Genomic DNA, 15,300 nt, shown 5'->3' on the forward strand with positions numbered 1-15,300 from the left:
CCAGGGCACGGTGAGCGGAAACCCAATGACAAATCTCACCACTTGCACAACAATTATCACCTGGGCAGGAGGCGGCTATTTATCATGCTTTTCACCAAATCCTGGCATTTAAGGGTGTGATTCTAGCTGTCTGAATTGTAAGTATTGCTAATGTGACTGGTGATGTTTTAATGTTGTGTTTACAGTGGGACACACTTCGCTGTATCTGCAAACAACACCTTACTCCAAACACATGTTCATGTGCGCACCGCCCAAGTTCTTCCTGTTCCCATCCAGAGCGTGCCCACTCCACCAGCCCCCTCTTTGAGTACTCCGAGGGTTATTCCGGTCCCCTTGACAGCCAAGCCAGGTAGGGGGTCGTGTTCGTAATGGCTGGTGTTCTCAGCTAGATTTTAGTGCCCCCTCCCTTCACACACACACACACACATGCACACAACAACGCCCCCTGCACCAGTCTCATCCACCCCCCAGCGCTCCCTCCCCAACTCACTCCTCTTCTTCTTCTTCTTCTTCTACTTCTTCTTCCCCCAGATCTCTCTTTGCCACAGCTGCTGCCTCCTGGCCTTGCCCAGAGCCTTCAGGAGGCTTCCCAGCTCCCTCTCCTTTCCCCTGCAGCCAAGAAGGAAAAGCAGGCAAAGGAGGAAAATAAAACTTCAGGCACACCACGCAAGGCCATCTGGGTAATCTTGTTCAAAAGGCTTGAGGTGATAGCTGCAATTTACACAGGCAAGAAAAAAAAGGAAAAAAAAGAACAGACCTCATTTCCATACCTACCAGCCTCAAGGAGATGAAATTGAATAAACTAAGAATTAGAAAAGAATTACAGTAAAACCAATACGGAATATTCAACATTAGTTCATTTTGTCCTTGTAACTCCCCCCTCCTCACACACACACACACATACATACACACACACATCGTGTGATTTACTAAGAAAGAGAACAGTTGGGCTGACATGAAGGTGCCATGGACAACTAACAGAGGCACACAAGCGTACACACACTCCCATGCACACATACACTGACACAGCTCCACTCAAATACACGTGCAGACACACACAGCCGAGGGGGGAAACAATATTTGCGATGAAAGCAAATCAAACTGAAATCCAACATGTTAAAGTCAAGTTGATTAGTGTGAAAATGTAAAAGCATCTTCAACTGGCATATCCCACAGTCATAAAGATATGTTAATTTGCAACTTAATGGCTGAAAGCATAATTTTGCTTATATAAACCTTGAAACATGCTGCATTTTTAAAAATGTGCCTTAATTTAATGAAGTAAACACCACCACAAAACAATAAATGCCCCAATTAAAGAACAGGCATGAAGAGAAGTGTCTATTTCCCATTTTGCCCCCGCGGACATATGTACCCAAGCGTGTCTGTGCATTTACCCACACGCAGAAGCATATGCATCGTGTGCAGCTCATAAACTTCATGCCTTCACGTTTCACATTAGCATATGTGCCATGTTGTTTAAGATGTAGGTTATCTGGTGTGAGATCCAGGCTACATGTTTGTGGCGTGCATGTACGTGTGTGTTGGGGGTAGGAGTATGTCTGATTGTATGTAAGTGTACATCTGTGATGGTATGGTGTTACCGTATAATTAGTACATAATATAGTCAGGGTTACCATTCGTAATTGCACGCATGTTATTGGAACATATTGTGCATTAAAGGCAGGATGTGCTATCCTCTATTCTTCCTTCCTTCTTTGCCTCCCCTGTGTCTGTATGTCATCTGGCCTGCTTCGCACCCCTGGGGGGCATATCCCATCAGGCTCGCTGTGCTCCAATGTGTCCCGACAGACCTGATGTGATCTGAGTGGCTGACGGGTTTGTCCCTGCTGCCCGCTGTCTTTTCTCTTCCCTGCTTCACTCACACATGTGCCTAAGAAACACACAACCTGATGCAGGCTGACTGCAGTTTGCACCTCCTGAAGAAAGCCTCAAATCAGTGCATGTGTAATTATCTGATGCATGTGGCTCCACCAAAATGTGTCCAGCATGTAGGAGTCTTATGCATGATGCCTCAGAACAACAGTCTTAAGTTTAGTCTTTTCAGTTTCACTTTTGCCATGGATTATTCAAGTGTAGAACATGGTTACGTGCTTCACTTCTACTTTTAGCATCCATTTGAATGAGTGCATAAATGTGAACGTTCAATTATGAAACCCCGCTGGAGAGAAACAATGCCCTCTTGGTTCAGTAGCCATCTTACACACACACAGGAGCCTGAGGGGATGCAGAAAGAGTGGGGGTTGGATACCATGAGACTAGGGCATCAAACTGGGGCTTAGAGACAGAGATATACCAACTGGAACCTTATACCTACAGGGTGTGTGTGTGTGTGTGTGTGTGTGTGTGTGTGTGTCTGCTTGCATCCTTGTGTTAACACAAACACACATATGGAGGAAGCAAGTGTCATACCGAGTGCTGCATAGGGGGAATACAGTTTGTGGAGGCTCTCCGTGTGTGTATGTGTGTTTGAATATAATCTAATTGCTTACTAGTGGAGGACAAAATTGTTTTGCCTGCAGGTATAAGTATGGGTGGTGCTGATGAGAACTGGTCTGATATCTCAATCCACCAATCAGCTATGCAGGACCACCCCACAGCGTACCTCTTAAAAATCACGTCTTTCATGTACAAATACTGTGTACGTTAAATTTAAAATTTGGGTATTTGTTGTTGTTTTTTTTTTTCCAAAAAAGGACAATAAAAATTAGGATGGTTTAAAGTCTTTGTTCAGTACAACAGCAGCAGAGAGCATCAGGCTTTTAGCCTTTAATTTAAAAAAAAAAGATCAGGGGGATTTTTATTGATATTTCTCTGCACACTTCAGGCACAGAACTATAACGCCTCAAGTCCACAGTAATGTTTCTTTGATCAATGATTAACTACCTTAGTTGGGATCTTAGATCACCTTTAGGTGCTCCTCACAAGCTAGTTTGTCTTGTGGCTAAAATGAACCACAACATGGAGGAAATGGCTGCAGAAATGGCTTAGGGAGGACGGTGACGAAGCAATGTTATTATCCAGCTTGTGTCCATTCAAGCAGCACAACTGTATTTGCTTGAACTCAAGGTAAAGGTCCAATAAGACAGGCGCCTTCTATCACTTATTTGCTCTCAGTGACTATGGCAGAAATGATAGATGGCTTGCTTAGTTTTACTGTAGTGCTCAAACTTCTTCCACATGAATAATATTGCAGCTGTACAGCTTTAAGATGACACATAAGGTTGGCAATTTCTGACATGATGTTTTGACACTGACAACTCGGAAAATTCTTCCTTCAAAAGCCCAAGGACATAACCGCCATTTTGGGGGGGCAAATGTGACCCTTACACTGTCTGTGATCATTTTAACCGACTCGCCAACAGGAGGGGAGGGGTCTCAGGAGGCCAGGCAGGTCAGGAGTCACTCGAGTCATGTGACAACCCCAGGGCGTTGTTGGGAGTGACAGAGAGACCCAGAAGCAGAGCTGTGGTGTAGCTGCAAGCCCACGGGTGAAAAGGAGGTCAGTGGCCACAGGAAGCAGTGCAAAAGTGCCCAGAGCTACTGTCCTTAATGAGAGCACATCCCCTGGGGTGTATATCCCAGCAGCCTCACTGCCACATGAAAAACTCCAATCTATATAGAGTGCTGTAGGCACATGAGAGCAGCCATTTTCATGGTCCATTCCCTAAGCCAGGAGCCATCTTGTGAGGTAAACAAACCCAAGTACAAAGATGTGCACCTTGGTACTGGGCCATAGCTGTTCCATCATTCACACTGTGCTCCATGAGTCCTTGTCTTACCATTTGTTTGGTTTGAAAGATCTTGCCTGCTCGAGTCTCAATAGGGGCCTCCTCCAAAGCATTGTAAATTGATTTATTAATAAAGTTTTTGTGCTGCTGAGGAACAGGGGCTAATAAAACAGGAGCCCTATAGGGCGAGTGGGAGAAATACATTTGAAAATAAACTTTGAGTAACTCATTAGATTAAGAAAATTATAAGAATAATAACCCTGAGCGCTGCCTGGGGAGGGAAATCTCATTAACAGGTTTTTCGATTCCTCCTTTCAATACATTTGTTAAAAGTGCCAGGGAGTGTTCAATTATCACCCGCCCTCTCACCTCCAAGACATAGGGTGACAAGAAACCCCAGAGAAACCTGCAGGGCCAGGGAGGGGCCATGCACACAAGAGCATGCACACAAGAGCATACACACATATCCACACACATGCACACACGGTTTCACTTCATCCCCCCCTGAGTAATGGGCTTTCTGACCATTTGTTTAATACTGTCAACAAACAAGACAAGAGCTGGAGGGCTACTCAGGAAATGCAATCCCACTCTTGAATGAGTATGAGCACATGAAATGCACACACACGTATACTCATATACACGTATATACATGTCCAAGTGTACCACCAAGAAAGGAAGCTTATGCCTATTGAGTCTTTCAACAAAAATATTTCTCACTAAAGAAAACACTTTCATTCAGCAGGGTTTCATAAGAGCAACCAAGAGCCCCACCAAAGTTTCTTTCTTTCATCTGTTTCCAATCTTCTTATAGGCCTTTGGGCTACATCCTTGAGGCAGGAGGTTTGGAAGGCTATATTTGCTCTGGAACCATTTACTGTGCCCTCCTTCTTCTTGAGACATGGCAGAGCCCCGGAGGGGGTTGCTACTCGGCCCACCTGGAGTGCTGTGTCTCCACCCAACCCCCCTCTGGTGGTAGTCACCAACACTGTGCAGCAGTGGTTCGTGCCTCGCAGGCCTCCAACTACAGCAACGGCTTGGAAAGACATCACAATCTGGAGATCAAGATTGAATACTGCCAGCTTCCAAACACCACTTTGTATGGTACAAAGCTGAGGGAATGGATTTGAAGCATATGTGGCCAATTGAAAGCTTGACCACAGCTATGTTATGGTAGCGCCCGTTACCATTTACAAGCCAGATTTTTAAAAGCAGAGATGCTGGGTAAAAAAGAAAGTTGAACTGTATGCTCAAAGTGCACACTGTACTACTCCCATGTTTATTTCTGGTACCAACTGGCTAACAGTTAGCTTCATGGCAGCAACACCTGGAGCTAACACCTCTTGCCAGCTAATATTCCTTAAAATAACCTCCAAGATCCCTGCAAAGGAGGTGTAAAATGGACCTGTAATCATGATAACTAAGACAGCTAAGTAGCTTCCTAATTAAAAAGTAAGACTTAAGTTGAGCCATATGTTGTTAGGCTGCCTATAAGTGCCAAATTCTGAACAGGCTAAAAGCTATTTATGTTATACTCGAAAAACACTAAAATCAAAATAATTTTAACTTCTGCTGAGATACACCAATTCCACTATTAGATAAAACTTATTTGGTGGATATATCCCTCTTTTGTCATCAGTGTGTCAAATAAATATGTAATGGCTTGTGCTTTATGTGTGTAATTAACTTTGTGTCTGACCCTGATAAAATAAAACTACCCATATGCCTGTTGTGGGGTTTAGAATCTGTCGTGCTTTCAAGGCAGTGAGCTACTAGAAAAGCCAGATCCACCATCGTGTCCTTAGGTAAGAATTGAATTGTGACATATGGATGCAAACTAAATCAAAACCTCTGGGAAAATAGATATGAATGTTGCTATGTTCAAGAATGTGATTAAATAACACATTGTGGAGACAGATATATGATGACAATTGGGCGTATTTACACAAAGTGTATACATGTGGCCGTTCTTATGTAAAGAGGGAAGATGATTTGCTGATAGGTAAAAATATAAAAAAGACTGTCTCTTAGCCGGAGGCAAGAGCGAAGTCATTTCTCTTCTTGCCCTGTAGCAGCAAACCTGGCATCATTCATTTCCATTTCTCTGTTGCCTACGCGACTGTTGAAACTGCAGCATGTGCTTGGCTTGTTTCATTTTATATCCAATGGATTGGCATTTAGTGTGACAGAGGAAATGAGAATAAGTGAAAAAATCAATCCTTTGAAAATGGGTTTTCATCAGGGCTACTGTGTCTGATGCTATGGGAAGTTTAAGAACAAGGGCACACAGTGACATTGATGCAAAGCACCAGGAACCAGGACCAAGTATCATCCAACTACAGAGCTGCAGTGACAACAGTTTCAGACGTGAAGTGCCAGCCCAGCATGTGCCACCTACTAGCAAGAAAACTAACAGCAATTTTTGACCTGCAGATGTAGATGATGTGCACAATAGGCCTTTTTCCCATTGGCAGGCATTATGTGGGGGCAGGGGGGGTTCGTACTCCCCCATCAATATATCATTGTAAACATAACTTTATAATTCTAAATATAATAATGATATGCATTGAAACCACTTGTGCTAATTATAGATGCAAAACAAGTTTTTTTTTAAGTTTCAAAAGATTGCGCCCCACCTCTCCTATGCTTCATAGTGGTTTGGTCCACTGTCTACCATACGCCAAACCCCACACACATTACGCTGGTACAACCCTTGAGTTATTTACCTTATTTACCAGTGTTTCAGCTGGTAACGTTTTGCTGGCAGGCCGCCACAGAGAAAAATAAATCATAAAAGAAATAGTGTTACAACAGCGCCTTTGGCAGCACCCTTGGTGTAGCCTTCAGGAATTGCTCTTTGAATTTTTTAAAGAAGTTCATTGTGCCCCCAGCAGTGAAATGAAATATCCGCCCTTGCTTTTTCCAAGCAAACATTTTGACTTGTCATAGTATGAAAAGCACAGGTGTTACTAATAACATTAACAATGGCTCTGCTTTATTCAAGTGTCTCAGTAACTAATGACGGTGTGACAGTGAATCAGCATGCACAATACTGGGACTCTGAAACTGAAGCAGCTGAATGGAATTCAGCCACCATTCATTTTATTATTCATACAGGCAAAGAAAGTACTGCCTTCTGCAATTTTGACATTAATGCCACCTACAGGCAATGATTGCTACAGCAATTATTTTCTCTTTTTTATATCTACTGTTTGTGTGTGAGTATATGTATGTGTATTTGAGGTTAACATAGGTTCACTTGGAAAAGTTTGATGTTAAGTCCAACTCATAGAAGGGGAAATAAATGACAAATTGACAAAATCTTCAAAAGCAAACATCTGTTGTTTTATAGGCACAACCACTTGGCAGATATTTTTACAGCATTTGACATCCATCGGAGGTTAGTGGACACAATGTTACATTTTGATCAATTATTTCATTTTATCTAACAAGTGGAAAAACAAAGTCAATAGCAGCTATGGAGAAAAAAGCAAAGAGCTATAACACTCATTGGCTGTAGGTGGTGCAAGTGTTGTATAATTTTCTTTGCCTGTGGATGGCGACATCATTATGTCTACATGTAGCCAAAACTTTCTGCTGGTGGCACAGGATCTGTAAAACTGGCCTGAAAATGACTAAACAGCTCCCTCTTGTGGAGAATATGCTGCATGCTAAACGTGAATGTGAGTTTGTGAGTGAGTTACATGCCACTTTAATTGTGAGATTAGCACAATAACCCCCCCCCCCCCCCCAAAAAAAAAAAAAAAAAAACAAGACCTGACAAACTATTGTTTCTCTGTCTACGGTACTCACAAACAATTATTCCCTGTCTATAAAAATACGCATTTGCTGCACAAACTATAAGGCGCAAAGCAAAGACTAAACCCAAATGGGTAATGACGCATTCATGATAGAATGTAGAGCAAAAAATGCAGGCATACACATGCACACACACATGCACAGTCAAAGTTTTAGTGCTTAGTTTTGATTCAGCTCTTCATTAGCCACAGGGCCCAACTCCGGTTAGCTCCAGTATTAGGCTCAATTAGAACAAGATCCAATTAGAGGGCTCCTTTCCCCTGGGGCAAGGAGAGGCAGGAAATGGAGACTGAGAAATGTATAAGTCGACAACATGCGGACACAGCCAACATAAACAAACTTACTTTGTTGATCTCTGCTGTTGCTACGCAGGAGTCCTCTGGGAGTTAAAGCCCTGCTAGTCTAAGCTATGAGATAAAACAAAATAAAAAAAAGCCCTGCAGCAAAACATGAACTCTGTGAACACAAGGGCTCCGACACCATGAAGGGAACGTCTGGGCCCAGAAAATGAAAAGCCCACAGGCGTTTTCCATTTACAGCTAAAAATCCAGCACTAGCTCCTAGCCAGGGTTAGTATCAGACTCTCAAAATGAACACTTACACTACGGGGGGAACAAATGAGTAGCTTTCTATTGTCGCTCTATTAAATCTGTCGGTTAATAGACATATACCTTACTACTGACAGAAATCAATAATGTACAATAAGATAAAGGGCAGGGAAGAAAGAAAGGGAAAAAAACAAGAATGGTATAATTGGTGAAAGAAGGAAAAAAAGAAAGACAAAGATCCAACTGTGTGATTCTGAGCCCAGTATTTCTGTCCTCCTATCAGTATGGTTAGAGGTGGTGATGGCGGCAATGTTGTGTGAGCTGTTTGGGCTTGCCCTTGCCTCAGGCCTCTAGTGTTCCTCCCCCAGGCGGCATGTGAGGGAAATGGTGTGTGGTGCGAGGGTAAACCTTGACCTGCCTGCCAGGAGGCTGCACACGGAATGAAATGAGCACAAACAAAGCGGGGGAGAGAGGAGGAGGAGGAGGAGGAGGAGGAAGAGGAGGAGGAGGAGGAGGAGGAGGGGTGTCAGGCAGCAGCGGAGGAGGTATATGGCTTTACTTGTACCACCGCTACACCCCTTTTTGTTGTTGTCAGATCTGACTCTGAGTGGCAGGATACACACCGTACGCACACATCTCTCTGATTGGGAGTGCTCAGGTGTTGTGGGTGGCATCCTGGTACACTGCGAAGATGGAATGTGAAATGTTGCATTTCCCTTCATGCTCTGCCAAGTTGTGTTTCAGGGAAAGATGGAAATCCCATTATGTCACATGCCTAACTTGGCCCTACAAACTCTGAAACTCATTTGTGAAATTGGGTTCAGGTCTTAATGAGTTGCAGAGTGGTTTTGGTCTTGTAAGTCTGCAGAGGATATATTTGTTAGGATGTAAGCGAATATGTGGCTATGTAACAGTCCTGATTTTAAGTTAACTTTGTAACCAACTATCAACCTGGAAACCTGAAGTTACTATTCTGCTCTAAGTCATTTGATTCTGCTTACAGTAGATGTTGTATTTGAGGATTCGACAATTTGTTCATCTTCATCCCGTGAGGACTAAATCATTTAAAATGTATAATTGCTGTAAACCAGCGTGTTGACACAAGTGTGTACGCCATATCTCCCTGCTTACCTGTGAAAAGCCCAGAGAAATCCATTACATACTTTAGAGACGACTCATGAATGGAATAATTAGCACAGCATGCTTTCCGCCCGGCTGGAAGTCTCTCTCGATAATGAACAAAGGAAAGGAAATTAGCTTTTGTCTCATAAAGTCACAACTTCAAAGATCCCTGCCATTGCATTAATACAGCCATAGCCCGCAGCAGCATGGAAGAGAATAAAATAAGCACTCTCACTCAGACCCCATTCCTATCAAGGTCTTTCTCAGGACAAATACCGGGAGCTTGGCTCTTACAGACCACACACACTGGACTGGATCAGTAAGCAAAATTAGGAGAGAAAAGTGTATGCAAATCCATCCAAGCCAGCCCTCATAAAACAGAAAAATAGCCAATTTTCTTTGTGGATTCCGACACAAAACATGGTTTACATAAAAAATGATTCTCCAGGTGTAACACTATTTCCACGTATTCTCCCTCCGTGCAGCTGGATGTACACTTAATCACATCAGGTCAACACTTTGGCCCGGGGCTTCCCAGCTGTGGCCTGGGCGACCTGCGACCGTCTCGCCTAACTGCTGTTCCAGTCAGCTGCCCTCAGGAGCATGAGTGGTACACTGATCTGGTGCTGGGTCATCCGGCCTGGCACTACTACATTACAGCACATTAAAAAAAAGGCCTAAACAGCCCACTGTTTGTGGTCCAGCTGACAAGATTGATGGTGACGGATGCAGTTTAGGTCACAAATTGAATCAATATGAGGGGGTTTTACAAATACTGTGCAGTGCCAAACAACTCTGTGTGAAGGGAAAGCATTGACAAATTGTATTTAATATGTAGCTTAAAAGATGATTGAAAAATATGTGCGACTACAAAATGATTGGTCGTTTTTCAGCTTTCTTAGTGTATGCTCAACGTCCTCATAATGAGCAGTATTTTCCCCTAATCGTCATTGTCAGCAAAAGGAAGCAGCACTGAAGACCAGGCCGAGGCAAGTATTGTCCGAGGCACTCTCTCCTCGCCTATCTGCACCTTTATCTGCCAGGATCAGTTGTTAGTGCTGGCAGTTTTCCTCTCCTGTCCTCTGGAGAGAGGTGGCTCTCAGCTGGAGAGAGGCGCCAGAGGCTATGCACTGTCTCCATTGTGTGGAGAGACACATGGAGGACTTGAGAGACTCAGTGCAGGTGCAGAGAGGAAGAGTGAGAGGGAACACACCTGAGGGGGCTGATTTTTTTTTTTCTCTCACAAAAGTCAGCGTTGTTTTTTGTGGGGCCTTTTAGATGCAGGGACATTTGTTGTTGGGAGGACAGATATACTGGAGGTACACTACACTGGAGGGAGGGAAAGGGCCCTCAGTTAGAACGCTTCCTCTCTAACTGCCAGAGACATCTGGTTACAGATGCAGGCTGCCAGAATAAATAACATTTTCAGCATTGAGGACAAAATGACAGTGCTATCACTGCTACCAAAACAATCTTATGTATTCAATGATTCAAAGCAGCACTTAATTTGAATGTATACTACGGTGTGATGAGGCGTGAGACCGGTACATGGGTAAGGTCGTATTCCTTACGTCAATCCCAGGGTGGGTCTTCTCATATATGGACAGGACACAACAAGCTAACGCTGATAACCTCACCTCAGACTGGGAGGTTTCCTGTGAAAGTGATCCTTTTGCTAACTGTTTGTTTAAAAGCTGACAGGCTACAAGAGTCTCAGTGACAGCATCTATTCATCTCAGGGTGTCAGACAGAGAAAAAGAGGGAACGAGGGAGGGATAAAGAAACAGAGAGGAGGCGGATGAAGAGAGATGGTGAGAGAAAGCCCAGTAAGGAGTAAATGGGAGATTGGTGTGCTTTGACAATAGGCTAGATTTACCTTTAGCTTTGAAACATCTTCAGATCATCGTGGTAGCAATTTCAGAAATTCATCTGGCGAGTGACTGAATGAGTACTGATGTTTTCATCACTTTGGTTTTAATTATATGTCTCACTCAGCACAGTCTTCCTTCTACTCGGCTAATTTAGATTGAGATCCTTCCAGGCTTTCCCCCTATCTTTCATTTCCCTCCCCTCCTTCTCTCCTCTCTGCATCCCATCAGCCCCTTTGTAGAAAAAAAGAGGAAGGAAAAAAACCTTCATGTCTGTGACTTTCTTGCCCTCCAGCGTATGAAGCCCTCTTTTATTTTGATCATCGCAGCACAATGGATTCATGCCATTCTGGCAACTTTATTCAGTATCAGCCCAAATTTACATACTGCTTAACAAGTTTGTGCGTGACTGTTGATGCCTCTGATCAAAGTGCTTTTGGAAATCTTTCTCATCTGATTTTTTTCCCGTCCTTCATTTCAAATGCATGCTGCAGACAGGCATCTTTAACTCAGGGGCAAAGAAAGGTAACCTTAGTGCTGCACAAGCCCAAATGTCATCCAACAAGGAGGGCTCATGTCCTGGGGATAAAGATAATGTAATCTAAGCAGTATACAGTGTGTGACTGTGTGTGTGTGTGTGTGTGTGTGTGTGTGTGTGTGTGTGTATCTATGCTAGCCTCAGTGTTTGTTGGAGGCTTGGGTTTGGGGGCGGAGGGAGACAGGGGATGACAAAAGTCAAAGCAGTCATGTGTCATTTTCGGTGCTGAAGGGCTGGGACCTGCCTTCAGGGCTGTCCTCTCTGTCAGACGCACTCAGATATCTGTGCTGAACTCTCTCGCTGTCTCTTTTTCTTTTGCTCTCTCCATCTTTCTCTCTGTCTTTATCTAATGCACGCGCATATTTTGCAGCTGCATGCTCATGCACCAGCACATGCAACAATTCAGAGCTCTAGGTAGCATACAGTAACAAGGTAGAGCAACATTTGCATAATAAGGCAATGTAAAATGGTCCGTTTTAAACCCCAAACATCTGCTTTACATATATGACACGCTGTGACTCATTTCATATTTCTCATATTATTGCATCTTGACCACATCTGCCACAAGAGCAAGACTGGAAGGGATGATTTGTTCCATGACAAGTGATACAACATGTAACCCAAAACACTGTGAGGGTGCAAGAGGACGAGCAGGGAGAAATATTTGGAAAAAAATCAAGTTGTAAATCAAGTTATCAGAGGCCACGCTACAAACCAATGGTCCATAAAATTCCCATGGGGATAGAAGAGGAGGCTGCACAGAAAATGTACTGTGGCTAACCCATTGCAAGAAACCCAGTAGCCTCCATTTACAATAATACAGTGCATTCGTAAATATACGTGGCTACCAGAGCAAACAACTGAATTGAAAACATTAAAAAACTGAGAAAGAAAAATGGATTCAAAAATACAATGAAAAGAGGGTGTGGGTGGAAAGAGAGGAATCGTGGGAATGCAAGATTGCACCTCCCTCAGGCAATCGAATTATCCTATGGGCTGATGGTTCCTCCTTATGCGTCGGCTGACATTTTCCTGTAACCCCATCCCGAGTAATGCTATGTGATGTGTGTGACTGGCTTCTGCCACGGCCCTGAGAGGCCACGGAGCCCTAGGGCCATTTGCTTTTGGCCTGCAGCATCCTGGGAATTGTTTATTTTAGCTCTGTCTGCTCCTTTTTGCCTCTCCCTCTCATTTTGCTTTCCTCCTTCCTCGTCTAGCCTGTTCTCTCCATTTCCCTTTCTCTCTCTCTGGCCCAGTGGTGTCTCCTTTCAATTAGAGGAGGATGCACTTGTATTCTTGTGTGAGACAAAACCCCTGACAGGTGACTCTTGAGGGGTAACTCGAAACCATGCCTTTAGTCTCCTCACACAAACTGTTAGTATTCCAGCACCTTTCACAGGACACAAAGGTAAAAAAAAAAAAAAAACACAACTAAAGCTGTCGGTGGTATCTGTTACTCAACTGTATATGTTACTCTGTGTGATGATGATAAGAGTGGAGGGTGCGTTAAAAAAAAAAAAACAGTTGAAAATCAAGATGTGCTGTGTGTAGTGCATGTGTGCAAGGGAGCGAGAGAGGAAAGAGATTTGAGGACAGAAAAGATGAGATGTGTGATATGAGATAATAGAATGATATTCAAAATGTATCCCTGGAGCTAGAAGTTAAAAGAGAACATATTTTGATCGCTTATGGATATGTAAGCCAGCACACCAATATGCCCAAACTTTACTTCATACTGCTGCAGAGCCCTGAAGGGCATAAGTGGAGGCGGGCCAATCCCGCTATACACAAATAGTGTATGTGTGTAACTGTCTACATGTGACAAGCAGAAAAGGGACAGTGTTGAGAGCGTAGCCTTTTATGACCCAACACACTTTGACAGCTTGGCCATCGCTTGAGGACACAAGCAATGTTGCTTTTTCATCTGACAATTTTAAGCAAAACAACTCTCCCTCGATGGTATCAATTGTTCAGAAAGCCTTTGTGGTTGTGTGTTAAAGCGCAGAGACAAAAACATGTCAGTGGCCCGCAGATTCTGCTCACTGTTAGCTAGGAGGAGTCGTACTGTCAATCTGTAGGACAAAAAGTGAGATGAAAGTGTAAGTGATATGATGGGAACACTGTTTTTATGCAACACTGCACTCTGCTGGTAGAAGGTGATAACACCTTGAGTAATTCAGCTGCAGTAGTGAGGCAGTCTTAACAGAAGACTAATGTAACCTTAGTTCTCCAGGGATGCAAATGTCTGTGTGCTTTTACCCTTGAAGCAGTTGCCTTATTTAGACCTAAGGACATTCTGCACTGACAAATTTTAAACATCCCAGGAGGGGCATACTTTGAAATATGGCCACAGGGTGGCACATTAGAATGACAAAAATGGAGATCCTCAAAGTGAAATCTGCCTGTGACTTGGAAATCAGCTAGAGAGAAGAGTAATGGATATTGTTAGAAGAGGGCCAGACTATTGGTGTTAGATACAACCAAATCCTGAAAGCAGATGTGAACACATGCAATATTTTTTTCCCAGTGATTGTTCTATATTAACTACAACGTGAGAACACACTTTGCCTAAAGTGTATGTGCATGACAGATCAAGAGAAAAAGAGATGTGGGCACTGTTTTTTAAAAAAAGAAAAGAAAATCTGTTGTGTGTTCACATTAATACAGTGTTTTCTGTGTGTGTGTGCAATTGGCCTGTAAGCTCTGTGTGTGTGTGCATACAAACAATGCACTCAGTCGACAGCCCGCAGCAGTGAGCATTCTTGCTTGGAGAGTACATGTCCTCGGGCCTCGTTCCTCCGTCGATGACCTCTGGTGAAGCCATTATTTTCTGCATTAATGATGAGCAGCAGCCAGCGATGAGAGAGATGGACTTTGTCCTGAGGCACAGTAGCGCTGATTATGGGCAACAACAATGCAGGCAAAAAAAAAAGAGAAAGAAAACTCTTCCCACAAGCAGTTCAAAAGACTAGGAGTCTTAGCAGCAGCACCGAATAAGCTGCTCTAGCTCTATTGACAAGATGGATCAGATAACCTCAGTAGCTAGAGGATTACCCAGAATAAACTTTATTAAAGTTCACCTATAGCTTGTTTTGTCATCCAGTGGATTCAGCACCTCTGTCTGCAACCTGATCATCAAGCACAGTAATCTTAGCCATTTCATCCATACGCTAATTGCCACACACTAATGTATTGTGAGTCATGAGTCATAAAAAAAACATTTTTATTGCCCCCTTAGGATTTAATGGCATTACGTATGGGACGTAATATCAGAGACTTAATTGATCCTCTGACATCAGCCCAAACACCAACCTATAAGACTCACAAACAAGACAAATTGCAGACAAAGTGCAATTGCTCTAGTCAAGGCAGCCAGGGCACCCACTCAGGAAATCCTGGCTTGGGGAGATGACTCTAAATGAAGGACTTTACCATTCACTATTATGTCTTTGGTGAGAGTCAGAGGGAACCCCCGGGGCTCTTCAGCACAGCACGGCACAACTTTTCAAAGGGCTCCAGATTAAAGTCACTGAAAGTTCCCACTGGGGTCTGAGGCCAGGATCCCATTAAGCAGCCCTACCACACCGCCGGCCATAATTGTGTCGTTGAGAATTCAGAGCAGCGGTTGCTTGATAAGCGAATTTAGGGTGAAA

The sequence above is a fragment of the Enoplosus armatus genome, chromosome 14, assembly GCF_043641665.1.
Source record: "Enoplosus armatus isolate fEnoArm2 chromosome 14, fEnoArm2.hap1, whole genome shotgun sequence".
Lineage (NCBI taxonomy): Eukaryota > Metazoa > Chordata > Actinopteri > Centrarchiformes > Enoplosidae > Enoplosus > Enoplosus armatus.